Consider the following 15,900-nt stretch of genomic DNA (forward strand, 5'->3'; position numbering starts at 1 on the left):
ACGCCTGACTAACCCTCTAGAAATGTCAGAATAACGACTGAGACACATGCATGTGACACACAGTAGAGACATAAGATTATCTATGTTAAAAGTTCAAAAGCAACAAAGTAAACGGTCACCCCCACAGGCGACCCAAAAGGAATAACGATAAAAGTTAAAAGAGTTATGGTCACCCCCATAGGTGACCATAAAGTGTAGTACAAACAGTCACTCCCTTGAGTGACTTAAAACATAGTTTGATTAAAAGTTTAAACGAAAGAGGCATGATGCAAGGGGACTAAGAAATTAAACATCAGGGATCTTCTCAGCTTCCTTCTCCTTTGACGCTTCAGCTGGCAAGATAGTGACTGGAACTTCCCTCTCAGTCTCAGGGTCAGGTGGCACATCTGACGCTATGAACCCAGCACAAGACGGGGCGTTTTCATCAACCTTTGATGAAGAATCCGCCGTCGCAGCCAAATCCTCTTCATCCATAAGATCTTTCATTGACCCCATGAATTGGATGTATAGGTCAATGTCCTTTTGTGGCGTCCATGACGTTGTCTTCTTCATTAGAAACTAGTGCATCAGCTTGGCCCTAACCCTAGTTGTCACCTCAGCCTCAAGAAGATCCATCTCATTCTTCTGAGCGGCAATACTCGCCTGGAGAGCCGTGATCTCCTAACGCGAGGACTCTTCCAGCGTAGTTGCCATCTGCCTAATTTCTTCCAGCTCCTCCCCATTTTTCTTCAGAGTTTCCTTCATCTTCTCCATAGTCTCCTTGCAAGACTCCAATTCAGCACCTTTGGACTTCCCATCCGTTTCCGCTTTCTCCATCCTCTGCTTCATGGACAGATGACCCTTCAGCAGAGATGAGATCTCCCTTTTTTTCCATTAGGAGATGTTGGGAAGACTGCGTAAAAGAAAAAGGATATATGTCAGTCAGAGGGTATGAGTAATTATCATAGCAGCATAGTGTCCAAAACAAAAATAAAGCAAATGTCCATACCTGGAATAGGAGCTCTAGCCCATCTGACATCATGCGAGGAAGAGTATGGTCCTTGATCCTCTCCATAGCACTGGGAAAGAGGAACCTGTCGGCCTCGGGCCATATAGACCTCTCCAACGACATGAAGTCGTTAGGGACGGTCACAGAATAGGAAGGCCCGCTCTTGTCTGGAGGAGCTAGGAAGTCAGTCTTGCGCGTCTTGGACGCGACGTCATGTTTGTCGTCCAAGTGAACGACGACCGCCATGTCCTTTTTAGACGATGTTGATACAGCGTCAGCAAAGGACTCCCTCTTGTGCTTGCACAATAGTTCAGCCAGCGCCTGTCCGTCCAAACTCCCCCTAGGACGCGACTGAGATGAACCTGTCCAGAAAAGGTTAAATCGTCAGTATGAAACCATCCCTGGTAAAAGTCCTACCCAGGAGTAAAGTAAAAAAAAAAAAGATAGACTGACCAGAAGGCATAGATGAACAACTGTCTTGAGAAGCAAAAAGAATTTTTCTGAACTGCTTGTCCTCCTCTGACACCTTCAGAAACTTGTCACAGAGACTCTGAGACTCGTCGCGATGCGACAGCAGTTTTGGGTTAAGACCTGCAGTAGAAATGATGTAAGAATGGTGTTAACGACACATCACGAATTTAGAAAGACTAAAAATACACACACTTTCGGTATTCCAGCCGCTAACCAGAGACGCCCCGGCTTCCCTTAGCGACGATCTCTTCACAAACACAAACCTGTTTTTCCAACCTCTGTCATTTGACTGTATCCCCCCGACCAGAGGCTCTAACCTCGCCTTTGCATGCAAGGCTATCTTATTTTTCGCTTTAACCCTAATTTCATAATGTAACAGCAAGTCGTGAAGGTTCAAGGCTTCGTCCCACGACGCCGTCACCTTGTCGATGATGCTCAGGATCCTCCAGACTTGGGGCATAATCTGCCCTGGGCTGATTTGGTAAATCTGCATCAGATCCCTTGCCATGGGGGTGAAGGGAAGTCTAAGACCTATTGTGAAAGGGTATTCATAGAGCACTACCCATTTTTGGGGACACGATTATGGGGGTTCGTCAGGATCAGCATTTCTAATGACAATAATCTCAGGCAAATTTCCTAAGTCTAAAAACCTTAAAAGATCCTCTTCTGACATCGTTGACAGTTCATCCTCATTTTCTACCCTTAGTTCTACAGCTTTCTCTTTCCCTTTCGATTTCTCTTGGTTTTTCACGAAAGTCCTAATGCTGCATCTACTAGGCGCCATGAGAACTGTAGAGGAAGAGAAAGTAGAGCGAATTAAAGGAAAAAAACGAGCGAAAAAGTGCGAAATTACCTGGTGTCAGCGATCGGTTTTCCGATGAAGAGAGTAAAGGAAGTTATGGAAGTTGCCTTACTTAAAGAGAGAGAAAGAATTGATGAAGTTAGAGTAAAAGTTATGATTCCTCAGCCGCTTAAGTTATTTATTCCAACAGTGAGCAATCATGACAATCGTGCCAACTGTTATAATTAAAACGGCTATTTAAAAACAAAACTACCTTTTGTATTTTGAGACTCTTGGACTACCAAAAATAACCGCTCAAAGTAGATCTCCTTTCCTTCCATGCGTCTATTTCGAAATCTTTTTATTTCTTTAAATTGACAAGGGCGAGATTTCTTGCAATTTGTGATATCTTAATGATTTGAGTAGAATTTCATTTGATTCACTGATTTTTTAACAATTGTCTCATGGGCTTTGTGCCACACCAACTCAACAATTGGGGGCAAACTGTTATGGCTAAATTTTTTGACAGGATGACATTGACGCGATGACTCGATGACGTAATACCATCTGACGTGATGACAAAGAAGATGCAACCCGAAGACACAGCGAAGGATGCAAGATTGAGAGCAGTGCATTGAATGGTAACGGTCCAGCTAAATAAGGCAAGAGCATTATAAGCCATAAATTCAGTCGTTAAGAGGGACAACATTAAGATGCTGGAGCGTGAGCATAGAAGATTCCCCATGATTCAAGCGTGAAGATTAATGTAATAATTAGAGAATTTATTTTTGTATTCGTTGGGGAAAAAGGCCAAGGAAAAAAGAAGGCATCTAAAAGAGAGAGAGAGTTCATTGACATGTTTTTTACGCAGTATTGTGAGAAAGACATTAAAGTGAACTAAGCATTCTTGTAAACGACGATCAGTTACGAAGAAAGATAGTGAACTATATTAGTTTGGTGGATCTCCAACCACCCGCGGTTTTTCACCCATCTTCATTGGGGTTTTCCGCGTCACCACTTTTTTGTGTTCATCCCCTTTGACTCCTCTTTGCATTCTTTTGTCGCATCGACTTTAGCATCATTTGGTTGACACGTCCCATAAACTTTAATTTCATCATAAGTGATAAATTTAAGCATAAACAACCTTCATCAGGAAAACTTTTCTCCAGCCAAACTAGGGGCTATGATTAAAGCTTATATGCATAATCTAGATTGTTCCTATTCTAGTTTTTCCAGTTTGGGTTATAGTCAACAAGTTGTTAAAGACTCTAAAAAGCCTAGGCTAAATATTATTTGCCCCCCCCCCTCCTCTTGATTTTGTTAAACTTAATTTTGATGGTTCCAAGTTGCAGAATGGTAGCACCGCTTATGGCTTTGTTATTAGAGATGTTGTGGGGAATCTTGTGCTTAGTGGTGCTAATGTCATTGCTGATAATAATTCTATTTTAGTTGCTGAAGCCTGGGGCCTAACAGAAGGTATTAGGGGAGCTCTCTTTATGGGGGCTAGAAATATTACTATTGAGGGTGACAATCTCTCCGTTATTCAAGCTATCAAAAAAATCTGAAAAATTCTTTGGTCAACTAATCCTCTTATTAATGATGCAGCGGAAGATCTGAGAAAAATTGATAATTATAATATTCAGCATGTTTTTAGAGAAGCTAATTATGTTGCCCACTTGTAATACTCCGTATTTTTGGAGTTAATTCTTTATAAATAAGAAATTGATAATTTCGCGCTTTCACCCTTAAGTATGTTAATTATGTTAATTATGTGTAATTACTGCTTATCTGACGTACGAAAGTTAGAAAACGCTTGTGAAATATTGGGACTTAGAAGTGCGAAAGATCGTCGTTAGGACTGGCTACCTCAAAGTTTCGGGACGAAACTTCCCTTAAGGGGGGAAGCCAGTAATACTCCGTATTTTTGGAGTTAATTCTTTATAAATAAGAAATTATAAAGAATATAACTGAAAGGTATTTTAGTATTAATTACAAGAAAATAATAATAGAATAATAATAATAATACAATTTGAGTATGTTTACAACTTTAACAAAATTCTATTATAGTTCGGTTTAGTTTAATTTCGGAATTAATAAAGCAAACCGAGTCCTACTAGACCTAGATATGACATACTATAAATAGAGAGAATAAGAATAAAAAAATCAAAAATCAGAAGAAAAAAAACCCTAATTCTCTCTTTCCCCCTCCCTCAGTCGTTTCTCTCTCTCTCAATTTCTCTCTCCTCTCTCAAATTCTCTCTCCTCTCCCTTCCTCTCCCTCGTTATTCTCTCTCTTCTCTGTCCTTCTCTCTCATCGCCTTCAACGAAGTAGTGCGCGAGCGGCAGAGTGCTCGAGTGAGTGTTTGAGTGCGAGGGTCGTCGTTCGAGGGTTGTTCGAGTGTCGAGGGTATCGAGTCTGCGAGTGTTGTGTCTGGTGTTCGGGAAATTTGTGCAAGCGAGCAGTGGGTGCTCAAGTGTAAGTGTGCGGTGTCGAACGAGTCTCAAGGGTTGTGCAGGATGTCCGCGGTCGCTGTTGTGCGAGAAGTGAGGGGTTGTGTGAGCGGTTGTGTTCAAGTGATGTGCAAGGCGTGCGAAGGGTTCGATCGTGGGGTGCGAGAAGGCGAGGGCGAGACCGCGAGTAGAGTCACGCGAGTGTCGTGTGCGAGTCGCACGAGTGTCGTGTGCGAGTCGCATGAGTGTCGTGTGCGTGTCGCGCGAGGGTCGTGTGCAAGTCGTGCGAGGGTCAGTGCAAGGTGTGGCTGTGTGGCGAGCGGGGGATGCCGGAATTCAGTTGCCGATGTTTAATGCCGGCAAGTTTAGCGGTATTAAAACCTAATATATATAGAATATATTATATCAGTTTTATTATTGTATATTTTGTTTTTCTATTAATTTATGTTGTAAGTAATTACTTTGTAATTTGAGTAAATTAGTAATTAATTAAGTTGTATAATTAGTTTAAATTATTAATCTGATTTAAGTTGTAAATCTGATTTAAGGTGTTGTAATTAAGGTGGGAAGTAAAGAAAGTAGTTTATTGATTTTAGATGAAAAGTTATAATGACCTTTGCTATTATTTTAGGAGTATTGGACATAAGATTTGAATGGACTTGGTAAAGGTGTTGGATTAGTAAACTAACTAAAATCAGTTTTGCTCACTAACATTGACTCTTAAAAGACGCTAAACTCAATAGAATAGAAAAGAAAAGGAAGTTAATAAACAATGGGATTAGCTATTGTTTATACTTCGAATTACTAAGTCGTTATAGCTAGTCACGTTTTAGTTGATAATATTATCAAGAACGTAACACTGAAGTACTTCCTTAATCGTCCAGGTCCCAATTTCATAAGCGGAATGTTTGGTTAAGACAGCGAAAATTCTCCATTACAAGGTACGTACGCGTACCAGTTTAGTTGCAAATACTAGTATCATGATTAGGTTGTGATTTATTCTATCGGAACCTAGAATCATGATAGGGAATGATATTGATTGTTGAGATTGTTTGGTAACATGTTATGATTGGAAACCGATATGTGGTATTGAAATGCGTAATTCTATCGTATTATGAACATGAGCATTGGATTTGTATTATTTGATCCATGGTATAACAAGAGTGGTAGAAGAGAAAAGATTTGAGTATTATAGCTAAGAGAACATGTTAAACGATTCTATGTTATTGTGATGTGAAGGGACAGTATTAAGAATGAACTATGGCAATAAACTTGTAATTGGACTCCCTACAAGTGATGAACAATGGAGGGAGTGTGGGACTTGTTCTACACTCCTACGCAGGCCTACTATGACGAGAGTAGTGTCCTTATAAATTTTGATAACTCAAGTAGGCAGAAGGTGTCGTGCGATCTTGGGGGTATGCATACTAAGGTGATGGGTGTGAGACGGAACGAAACCGTATTTGCATTTCATCAAATAGACCAAGTTGTCTATTAAGGATTAAGTAGCCCGTATGATTCTAGTAAGATGCCAGTGCCCGTTCGCTGCCAACTAAATAAAGAGTAAAGGATGTAATGTTATTGTAGTATCATGTTTAGGATTGTTCATTATTACTTTGTTTATGGTTGAATGCATTCAATGGTTTACTATGTACTCAGCATAGCTGATTGTGTGTTATTAACTAAGTGTGTACTCTCCAATCAGTATTCGCCACGTGTCACAGCATTATTGCTTAGCCAATCAGATGCTCCCAAATTAGGGTGACATCAAAGTACAACAGTCATTTCAGACACTATAAATAGTCCTTGAAATCAGGGAAAAGGTACGTTTTTCAGAGCATAGTACTTTATTCTGCCATAAATACTCTCTCTTTCTCTACTTTCTTTCTCTAAAAGTTCCTTCATACTCCTGATACCTGACTTAAGCTTCGGAGGGGGAGATACCACCCAAACCTCCAGGGTGGGTCCTTTTTGCAGGTCTCGAGGCGGAGCTTAGGTTCGGGTTTTGAGTGCAGGCGTTGTTGCACAAGTCTCCTATTCTAGAACCTACTATTGGGGATAGTAGTAATAACTTACGAGTCTAGAGCTACGTAACATTTGGCGCCGTCTGTGGGGAGACGCAACAATGATTGATTGTCACTCATCCAATGTTGCTAGGAATAGAAGTTTTGAGATACAAGTGGAAGATACGGTGGGCAATGAGAGGCCACCTAGAGGAAGAGACAGGCCCTCTACTGCTGTTCGTCTCTTCGGACGGAGCAGGGACCCTGTCATTCAAGAAAATCTTGAGCGTCCAGTGACAACTGGCCATATGGAAACTGTCTTGAATGACTTCCAGGCTAGGATGGCCGCTGTCATGGAGGAACAAATAAAAAACAACATGCTGTTTTTTCAGGTTAACCGAGATCAGGCCACTGTGCTGCCACCTAGGGGGAAGTCTCAGGAAGGTCATCCAGGGACAAGCCATCCTCCTAGGTGGGAAATGACAAAGCAACTCTTAAAAGGGAAGCAACCAGCAGTCAGTGAACCAAGAAGAAAGTTGGACTGGAAGTTAGTGGTCCGTCTAGAAGATAACATTCCTGCCAGTGGTCATATGATGGAGATGGATGCAAGGGAGTACTCGGAAGCCAAGAAGGCAGCTGCTCTTCAGCGTTCGACCTCCGGGTCTACTCCCTACATGAAGGATCCCCCATTGAGGATTCCATCCAGAACTGAAGAAAGAAGTCAAAGACCTTCGGCTTTTCAGCCAAGGCAAGAAAAAACAGTTTTACAACCTATGGTGTATAGGCGTCAGGCCTTAGCTAACACCTCCTCAAATCCAGTGCTGAAAGAATATCACCGGGAGCACATACCCACTGAGGGACATGCTGGGGCACTCAAGATTAACTGGCCGACTCCCGTCTCAGCCAGAATCATGGAGTCTCCCCCATTCCCAAAGGTTAAGCTTCCGACGATAGAGCCTTTCGACGGTACTACAGATCCGGATGATCATTTATCAGCATACAAGCATCAAATGTATGTTCAAGCAGTTGATGATGCTACCTGGTGCAAGAACTTTCCAGCTACGCTGAAAGGGGTAGCTCAAAAGAAGTTTAATAATCTTCCCCCTAACTCGGTGAATAATTTCAGTGAGCTTATTATCTTATTTACTAGCCACTTTGTAGCAAACCGGCAGGAACAGAAAACCAGCATGCATTTGGGCAAGGTCGTCCAAGGGCCTAAAGAAGCCTTGAGAAGTTATGTGAAGAGATTTAACCTAGAAGCATTGCAGATCCAAGATCTGAATGCGGGAGTGGCTTTGGATGCCTTCATTAGGGGTTTAAGGCCAGGAAGCGTTAAGTTTGAGTTGGTAAAAAATAAGATATCTACCATGGCTGAAGCTCTGCAGGAAGCAGAGGCATTTATCCATGCTACGGAAGTTTGTGCGGAAGCAAAGCATCCAGAGACGAACAAGATTGAAGAAACAATCCAGCCAAAGAAGAGCATCCCCAAGAAAGTTGAAACTTGGGCGGTGACTTCAATGACAACTTCATTCAAGCAAAGCAAAAGAGCTGAGCCAGCAGTATCAACTGTGCCCATAGAGTTTAGTAAGGATCAGTACTCCATTCTTATGGAGATCAAAGATCAATACGAACTAAAGGCACTAGCTGAAATGAAGACGTCCTACAAAAACAGGGATAAAAGCAAGTACTGCCATTTCCACAAGGATTGTGAACACAAGACAAAGGAATGCAAGCATCTGAAAAGAGCTTTAGAAGACTTGGCTCGCAAGGGTAAGATGAATTCCTATCTACCTCAAACGAGTAGAAAATTCCAGAAGAAGGATAATCGTCAAGGTCAAAGAAAGGATGATGAAAGCACTGACGAAGATGTAGTGCTAATGATATCTGGAGGATTCGCAACAGGGTGTCCTACCAATCGCGGCCATGAAAACTACTTACGGGAACTCAGATAATGCTTACTAATCAGGCAGAATCTGACCCTTTTCCTAAGATTGTCGTCAGCGAGCTAGATGCAGGAAGATAAGAACACCCCATGACGACCCGTTCGTGGTAGAGATGAAAATAGTTAATTTCAGGGTAAGACGGATTTTGATTGATACAGGAAGTTATACCGATATCATCAGTGCGGATTGTCTGTCAAGATTAAAGTTTGACGAAAATAATCTGGTTCCAGTAAACCATCCCATCATTGGATTTGGGGGAGGAATCATTCACCCAATGGGAACTGTCACCTTACCCGTCAGGGTAGGGGACAAGGAGGCCTCCATGACGCTCTCGGTTAAGTTCTTGGTGGTACGAGATTTGACAGTATGTCATTCTCGGACGACCCATCTTGAACCACATCAAAGCTGTTATAGTAACCCATCTAATACTAATGAAGTTTGGGTGCGATGGAGGGAAAATTGGATCCCTATATGAGCAAGGGAATGCTACCTCACCACTCTAAAACCTTCATCATGGAGAGGAGAAGAGTTAGAGCGACCAAAGGCCATAGAGGAAGAACCGGCCAAGAAGTTGAAAGGCCAGATAAGTGAGTTGAAGAATGAAGTAGAAAGGGCTCAGATGAAGTCTCCTCAAGAAAGCAGGCTGTCCATACTCTTGTCGAGCAAGAAAAGGAATTGCCTGGCCCTCAAGGAAGAGATAGCTTCGTCTGAAGAAGTGATGGCCATCATGGGCGTGGGATTAGAACGTCCAGAACTGGTGGAGAGACCGGTCGAGATTTGTCTGAACGAAGAACGTCCAGAAAGGACGCTAAAAATTGGATCAGTTCTAAGTCTTAAGACCAAAGACGAATTGCTGTTGAAAGAGTTTGAGGATGTTTTTGCACATATAGTAGAGGAGATGCCGGGAATTGATCCCGAAGTTGCTGTTCATAACCTAAACATAGATCCAGGACAAAAGCCAATTCGGTAGAAAAAGAGGCACTTGGGTCCGGCCAGGAATCAAGTCGTTGATCAGGAAGTCCAGAACATGTTAAAATCAAAATTCATCCGGGAGACTTATTACCCGGATTGAATTGCCAACGTATCCATGGTCCCCAAACCAAATGGAACTTGGAGGATGTGTGTGGATTACACCGATCTAAACAACGCTTGTCCAAAGGACAGTTTCCCTCTACCTAAAATAGATCGACTAGTTGATTCCACGGTGGGGCATGCGCTACTTAGCTTTATAGACGCTTTTTCAGGTTTTCACCAGATTCCTATGTGGCCAGAGGACCAAGACAAGACCTCGTTTATCACTGAAAAAGGTCTCTATGGCTGGCAGAGGATGCCTTTCGGCCTCCGAAATGCACCAGCTACCTATCAAAGGCTTATAACCACAATCTTCCAGCCGCAATTGGGAAGGAACATGGAGGATTACATTGACGACATGATCGTCAAAAGCCGCAAAGAGATGGATCATATGGAGGATCTACGAGAAACATTCTTAACTCTCAGGAAATACAAGTTAAATCTCAACCCGCAGAAGTGTGTATTTGCAGTGGTGGCCGGGAAGTTTTTAGGGTTCCTGGTCGACCAGCGAGGAATTGAGGCGAATCGTGACAAGATTCAGGCGATTTTTGACATGATTTCTCCGTCCAAGATTAAGGAAGTTCAACGTTTGACAGGGTTTCTAGCTGCCCTAGGACGTTTTCTTTCTAAATCTGGAGATAAGTATCATCATTTTTTGCAATAATAAAAAAGAATGCAAAATTCGAGTGGACGGGGGAGGCAGAGAAGGCTCTTCAGCGGGTAAAAGAGCACCTCCGGTAATTGCCCTGATTAATCAGCCCGGCCGAAAGAGAAAAACTATTTGTATACCTGGTCGTATCACCGCATGCGGTTAGCGCCGTTCTCCTAGCTGAAAGGGACTCGGTGCAAATACCGGTCTACTTTGTTAGCCGTGTGCTAAAAGATGCTGAGGGGAGGTATTCAATGGTAGAGAAATTCGGCTTGGCATTGCTTATGGCTAGCCGAAAGCTAAGACCATATTTTCTAGCCCATAGTATCCTTGTCTATACTAACCAGCCTTTGAGGCAAGTCCTGCATAAGATGGATGCCTCTGGACGAATGCTAAAGTGGCTTGTGGAGCTCTACATGTTTGACTTGGCATTTGAGCATAAAAAGGCGATCAAGGGGCAAGCCCTAGCTGATTTCATTGTGGAGCTTACTCGACCTATGATAGAATTCGTCCAAGATCTAGCAAAGGGAAAGCGGCATTGGACCCTTATGGTGGATGGATCATCCACTACCAATGGTTATGGAGCTGGGATCATCTTTTAATCACCAAAGGGAGACAAATTTGAATATGCAATTAGATTTCAGTTCCAGGTTTCAAACAATGAAGTAGAATATAAGGCCCTTCTAACCGGCATCAAAATGTGCAAAGCGGTCGGAGCCTTAGAAATTGAAGCAAAGACAGACTCTCTGCTGGTGGTTAGTCAAGTCAATGGGGACTTTGAATGCAAGGAGGCGTCTATGAGTAATATATGAAGCTGATTCAGGAAGGAATAAAAACATCAAAGCGATTTGTGCTCGACCAAGTTCCAAGGTCGGAGAATCAGCAAGCTGATGCTCTCTCAAAATTAGCAAGTTCGACCGAAGGAGATGTGCCGAGAACTGTGTTTTGGGAGATAAAGCCGGCAAAGAGTATTGATCAAAAGGAAGTTCTATTTCTTAGCCGGGAAAACGTTTGGATGAACCCCATCATTGAATACAAGAAAATAAGACGCCTGCCCACTGACCCCTTGGAAGCAAAGTATGTAAAGGGAAGGGACAAATGGTTTGAGCTCTGGGATGAGGCTCTGTACAAAAAGGCGTTTGACCGGCCACTCCTCAAATGCATTTCTAGAGAAGACGGGTTGGATGTCTTGAAAGAGCTGCATGAAGGGGCTTGTGCTTCCCACATTGGGGGAAGAGCATTAGGAGAAAAGGCTTTAAGGACGGTATTACTGGCCCACCTTAAAGGAGGATATGCAAAGAAATGTGATAGTTGTCAAAGGCATGGCAACATATATCAAAAGTCGTCCAACTATTTGACTCCAGTTCTTTTCCCCCTTCCCTTCGCCAAATGGGGAATGGTAGACTCCTCTTTTAAGGGGTAAATGTTGTAGCTTAAAAATCCACGGCTATAAATGTGAGCCCTACAAGTGGCACTTTCCTATTATGGTAAAGTACATGGGTAAAAAGCTTGTATGGACTAAAGTACACTTTTCTGAGGAAAAGGTGTACTAAAACCCTTCTTATGGCCCAAATTCTACTTAGGCCCAGTAAAAGTAAAGAGCATTTCTGTGTAAAAGGGTGATGTGTACTCTCCAATCAGTATTCGCCACGTGTCACAGCATTATTGCTTAGCCAATCAGATGCTCCCAAATTAGGGTGACATCAAAGTACAACAGTCATTTCAGACACTATAAATAGTCCTTGAAATCAGGGAAAAGGTACGTTTTTCAGAGCATAGTACTTTATTCTGCCATAAATATCTCTCTTTCTCTACTTTCTTTCTCTAAAAGTTCCTTCATACTCTGATACCTGACTTAAGCTTCGGAGGGGGAAATACCACCCAAACCTCCAGGGTGGGTCCTTTTTGCAGGTCTCGAGGCGGAGCTCAGGTTCGGGTTTTGAGTGCAGGCGTTGTTGCACATGTCTCCTATTCTAGAACCTACGGTTGGGGATAGTAGTAATAACTTACGACTCTAGAGCTAAGTAACATTTGGCGCCGTCTATGGGGAGACGAAACAATGACTGATTGTCACTCATCCAATGTTGCCAGGAATAGAAGTTTTGAGATACAAGTGGAAGATACGGTGGGCAATGAGAGGCCACCTAGAGGAAGAGACAAGCCCTCTACTGCTGTTCGTCTCTTCGGACGGAGCAGGGACCCTGTCATTCAATAAAATCTTGAGCGTCCAGTGACAACTGGCCATATGGAAACTGTCTTGAATGACTTCCAGGCTAGGATGGCCTGTCATGGAGGAACAAATAAAAAACAACATGCTGTTTTTTCAGGTTAACCCAGATAAGGCCACTGTGGTGCCACCTAGGGGGCAGTCTCAGGAAGGTCGTCCAGGGACAAGCCATCCTCCTAGACGGGAAATGACAAAGCAACTGTCAAAAGGGAAGCAACCAGCAGTCAGTGAACCAAGAAGAAAGATGGACTGGAAGTTAGTGGTCCGTCTATGAGATAACATTCCTGCCAGTGCTCATATGATGGAGACGGATGCAAGAGAGTACTTGGAAGCCAAGAAGGCAGCTGCTCTTCAGCGTTCGACCTCCGGGTCTACTCCCTACATGAAGGATCCCCCATTGAGGATTCCATCCAGAACTGAAGATAGAAGTCAAAGACCTTCGGCTATTCAGCCAAGGCAAGAAAAAACAGTTTTACAACCTATGGTGTATCGGCGTTAGGCCTTAGCTAACACCTCCTCAAATCCAGTGCTGAAAGAATATCGCCGGGAGCACATACCCACTAAGGGACATGCTGGGGCACTCAAGATTAACTGGCCGACTCCCTTCTCGGCCAGAATCATGGAGTCTCCCCCATTCGCAAAGGTTAAGATTCCGACGATAGAGCCTTTCGGCAGCACTACAGATTCGAATGATCATTTATCAGCATACAAGCATCAAATGTATGTTCAAGAAGTTGATGATGCTACCTGGTGCAAGAACTTTCCAGTCACGCTGAAAGGGGTAGCTCAAAAGTAGTTTAATAATCTTCCCCCTAAGTCGGTGAATAATTTCACTGAGCTTAGTATCTTGTTTACTAGCCACTTTGTAGCAAACCGGCAGGAACAGAAAACCAGCATGCATATGGGTAAGGTCGTCCAAGGGACTAAAGAAGCCTTGAGAAGCTATGTGAAGAGATTTAACTTAGAAGCATTGCAGATCCAAGATCTGAATGCGGGAGTGGCTTTGGACGCCTTCATCAGGGGTCTAAGGCCAGGAAGCTTTAAGTTTGAGTTGGTAAAAAAGAAGATCTCCACCATGACCGAAGCTCTTCAGGAAGCAGAGGCATTTATCCATGCTACGGATGTTTGTGCGGAAGCAAAGTATCTGGAGACGAAGAAGATTGAAGAAACAATCTAGCCAAAGAAGAGCATCCCCAAAAAAGCTGAAACTTGGGCAGTGACTTCAATGACAACTTAATCCAAGCGAAGCAAAAGAGCTGAGCCAGCAGTATCAACTGTGCCCATAGAGTTCAGTAAGGATCAGTACTCCATTCTCATGGAGATCAAAGATCAATACGAACTAAAGGCACCAGCTGAAATAAAGACGCCCTACAGAAACAGGGATAAAAGCAAGTACTGCCATTTCCACAAGGATTGTGGACACGAGACAAAGGAATGCAAGCATCTGAAAAGAGCTTTAGAAGACTTGGCTCGCAAGGGTAAGATGAATTCCTATCTACCTCAAGCGAGTAGAAAATTCCAGAATAAGGATAATCATCAAGGCCGAAGAAGGGATGATGAAAGCACTAACGAAGATGTAGTGCTAGTGATATCTGGAGGATTCGCAACAGGGTGTCCTACCAATCGCGGCCATGAAAACTACTTACGGGAACTCAGATAATGCTTACTAATCAGGCAGAATTTGACCCTTTTCCTAAGATTGTCGTCAGCAAAATGGATCGCGAGAAGATAAGAACACCCCGTGACGGCAGTGTACTCTCCAGTCAGTCATCGCCATGTGTCACAGCATTATTGCTTAGCCAATCAGATGCTCCCAAATTAGGGTGACATCAAAGTACAACAGTCATTTCAGACACTATAAATAGTCCTTGAAATCAGGAAAAGGTACGTTTTTCAAAGCATAGTACTGTTATTCTGCCATAAATACTCTCTCTCTCTACTTTCTTTCTCTAAAAGTTCCTTCATACTCCTGATACCTGACTTAAGCTTCGGAGGGGGAAATACCACCCAAACCTCCATGGTGGGTCCCTTTTTTCAGGTCTCGAGGCGAAGCTCAGGTTCGGGTTTTGAGTGCAGGCGTTGTTGCACAAGTCTCCTATTCTAGAACCTACTGTTGGGGATAGTAGTAATAACTTATGAGTCTAGAGCTACGTAACAAAAGAGGTCGTTGATGATTCCCGAGTTGTAGTTACATTTTTATTTCCGTTGCATTTCAGTTTTCGAGACAATGATTTGAGTTAACATTTCTTTTTAATAAGCCTTGCGTTTCATCGCGACGGTAACACTCTCAAAGTCGATGCGACGTAGTTGTAGACGTGTATGGACTTGGGGGTGTTACAAAACCGGTATCAAAGCCAGAAGCTCCTATTTTCAAACACGTTTTAAAAGTATTTTAAAATGGGTAGTATGGGATAGGAGCATATAGATTATGTTACGTGCAATAAATCATAGGAATGATTTTCAATTGTGATTTCGTTTCATACCTTGAATTCGTATGTGTTGTTTGGTTGTTCAATTGAAGTTGTGAAAGATTCTTGAAATCTTCAAATATGAATAGATTAAGAGGGTGTACAAGGATAGGTTAGCGTATAGTGGTCCAAACGCCTAAGTTAGCTTTAAGTTGTTGTAAAAGATGTTTCAAAAAATGGTGCTGAACTAAAACCCTATTTTACGACAAAACTATTTAATTGCTTGAAATGATTGTTTTATCTCTTAAATATCTATACATATAATATATGTTTTAAAACCTTTAATGATACATTATGTTTTTCTCTATTATTGGTTGTGACCTCTTATTTGAGATGTTTGTGTGCAAGTCAATAGAGACTTAATAGTTGTTGGCAACTAACAACTAGTTACATGTGCAATGTGTAATGGTTAAGTGAGTAAAAGATGATGTGTGTCACTGAGATAGCCATTATGTTATTTTCAGCGTAGAATGGTTCGGTCGGGAGCACAACTAAAACCTCTCTGAATATCGAGCTATCGATACGTGACCTGGTGCAAATCACAGCAAACCTAGCCCAAGGTCACAACCGCGATGGAGATTTGTCTGAGAAGGTTGCCTATAGGAACCCACCGATATTGAATGGAAAAGCGGGACCCGAGGAATTAGAGAACTGGTTTGGGGAATTCGATAAAATTTTCTTCACCCTATCTAGCCCTGATGAGAAAACTGTGTCCTTAGCTAGCTATTACCTATAGGGAGATGCCCATTTCTGGTGGACCCAAGCTAAGGACAACCTCCTAAATCAGCCTGGTTTTGGGTGGGAAACTTTCAAAAAGGCCTTAAAGGACAAATATTACCCTACATACC

Source organism: Beta vulgaris, chromosome 3 (assembly GCF_026745355.1).
Source record: "Beta vulgaris subsp. vulgaris cultivar EL10 chromosome 3, EL10.2, whole genome shotgun sequence".
NCBI classification, from domain to species: domain Eukaryota; kingdom Viridiplantae; phylum Streptophyta; class Magnoliopsida; order Caryophyllales; family Amaranthaceae; genus Beta; species Beta vulgaris.